The following is a 2,705-nucleotide window of genomic DNA, read 5'->3' on the forward strand; positions in this document are numbered from 1 at the left end:
TAAATAAAGCTTGCTGGGGTTCTGATAGAGGTAAAGAAGACTACTATATGATACAAAGGGGCATGTGCACCAAATGTTTTAGCAGCAATATCCACAATAGCCAAACTATGGAAAGAACCTAGATGTCCATCAACAATGAATTGTATATATATATATATATATATATATATATATATATATATATTATGCAGCCATCAAAAGAAGTGAAATCTTGCCATTTGCGATGACATGGAAGGAACTAGAGGTTATTATGCTTAGCAAAATAAATCAATCAGAAAAAGACACTATCATATGATCTCCCTGATATGAGGAAATGGAGGTGCAATGTGGGGGGTTTGGGGGACAGGAAAAGAGTAAATGAAACAAGATGGGATTGGGAGGGAGACAAACCATAAGAGACTCTTAATCTCACAAAACAAACTGAGAGTTGCCGTGGGGGTGTGGGGAGGGTAGGGAGAGGGTGGTAGGGCTATGAACATTGTGGAGGGGATGTGCTGTGGTGAGTGCTGTGAAGTGTGTAAACTTGGCGATTCACAGACCTGTACCCCTGGGGCTAATAATACATTTTATGTTAATTTAAAAAAGAAGAAGAAGAAGAAGAAGAAGACTACTATAAATCAAATGCTATGGTTTTCAGCAAAGAGTGTGTAATCAGGCATATTTTATTAAAGTAACCAAGTAAAATGAGGGTCGAAATTTGGAATAACAGAAAACATAAAAATCAGATATTTTAAAAAGAGATATGGGACAGTGTAGAGAGTATAGTCAATGATATTATAATAGTGTTATATGGTGACAGATGGTGGCTATATTTGTAGGGATCATAGAATAATGTATGGAGATATTGAAAACCTGAAACCAATGTAACACTGAATATCAACTATACTCAAATAAAAAAATAGTAAAAATAAAACATTTTAATTTAAAAAGATAAAAAGAGGGACAAGAATTTGAAATGTGAATTTCAAAAAGAGTAAAGATGAGGCTAAGTCATACTCTGAACCTTGAGGAAAACACCATTTTGAAAATTCTTCCCATTTTGAGAAAACTCAAATGAATCAATACCATAAAAGAACCCATTTTAACTGAGAGATGTAATGAATACTCAAGAAATAATTTTATGACAGGATAATTCTTCCCTATGAAACAGAATACAGAAACCAGGGGAAACACCTGGAAGCAAAATAAACTATACTGAAAATAAGAATTATGAAAAAGATAAATGATGAAAGATAAGAAAATTAGACCTGTGACAGAGACCTAGTGAAGAGAATTTTTAGCTTGTGGTTTAATGTTTTTGAGGATAATCTTGAGTTCATAACTGCCTTGAGACAGGCTGGTTGTAGGCAGGTTAGGCAAACCCCTAAGACAGACCTACTTTGGGCAGGTGGTGTTGGAGGAGGCAATGGGGCTGGACAAAGACAAATCCAACCATTTGACTAAAGTGTCTGTGAAGATGTTGAAGTCAGATGCAACAGAGAAAGACCTGTCAAACCTAATCTCAGAAATGGAGATGATGAAGATGATTGGAAAGCACAAGGACACCATCAACCTGCTGGGTCCTGCACACAGGACGGTCCTTCATACACTATCATGGAGTATGCCTCCAAAGACAACATACAGGAGTACCTGCAGGCCCAGAGGCCTCCTGACCTGGATTACTGTTACAATATCAGCCACAATGCAGCAGAGCAACTCTCCTCCAAGGACCTGGTATCCTGTGCCTATCAGGTAGCCTGAGGCATGGAGTACTTTGCCTCCAAGAAGTGCATACACCAAGACCTGGCCACCAGGGAAGTGCTGGTGACAAAGGACAACATGATAAAGATCTCAGACTTCAGCCTTGCCAGAGATATCACCACATCAGTTACTATAAAAAGACAACCAACAGTGGACTGCCTGTGAAGTGGACAGTCCCTAAGGCCATATTTGACCAGATCTACATCCACCAGACTGACTTCTAGTCTTTTGAGCTGATCCTGTGCAAAATCTTCACTCTGGAAGCCTCCCATATCCTGGAGTGCCTGTGGAGGTGGTTTTCAAGCTGCTGAAGGAGTCATTTGATGGATAAGCCAATAAGTGCACGAGAGAGGTATACACAATAATGAGGGGTGGCTGGCATGTGGTACCTTCAAGCTGCTGGTAGAAGAACTGGATCATACTGTGGCCTTGACCTCCAACCAGGAGTACCCGGACCTGTCCTTGGCCCTGGAACAATACTGTCTATGCTTTCCCAACACCCAAATCTCCACCTGCTCCTCAGAGAAGAATTGCACCTTCTCTCATGTGCCGTTGCCCAGGGAGGCCTATCTGCCCTGACACCCAGCCCAGCTTGCCAATGGTGGACTCAAATGACTAGTATCCCTATTACTCCTGTCCAGATTCCATCATAAGCTGTAACCCTTACCCCCCACCCTCCCTGTAAGACTCATTGCCTTCTCCTTTGTCCCTTTCCTACTGGCAGGAGCCAGCTGCCTACCTGAGGCCTTCACCCCTTGAAGTTCAACTCTCTTCCCCTTTCTCTTCCTCCTCCTTACAAACTGCTTATGAAAGAAAGGGACAGAGAGGCAGGTACTTTCTCGTGTCTACTTCCTTCCCTCCCATATGTTGGAGCAAGACCCCTCCCTGGAATCTGGTACCGCCTGGACGTTGTGGGAGTGGGAGATGAGGCATGCCAGTGAAAGCTGTCGGAGCTTTCCTGTTTT

The 2,705-nt window shown here is 42.0% G+C and overlaps 1 pseudogene; it reads left to right on the forward strand.

The window, feature by feature from the left end:
* The first annotated feature begins 831 nt into the window (after positions 1–831).
* On the forward strand, positions 832–2,384 carry LOC132008329 (fibroblast growth factor receptor 1-like; annotated as a pseudogene).
* Positions 2,385–2,705: the final 321 nt, after the last annotated feature.

This window comes from Mustela nigripes, unplaced genomic scaffold, assembly GCF_022355385.1.
Source record: "Mustela nigripes isolate SB6536 unplaced genomic scaffold, MUSNIG.SB6536 HiC_scaffold_92, whole genome shotgun sequence".
Lineage (NCBI taxonomy): Eukaryota > Metazoa > Chordata > Mammalia > Carnivora > Mustelidae > Mustela > Mustela nigripes.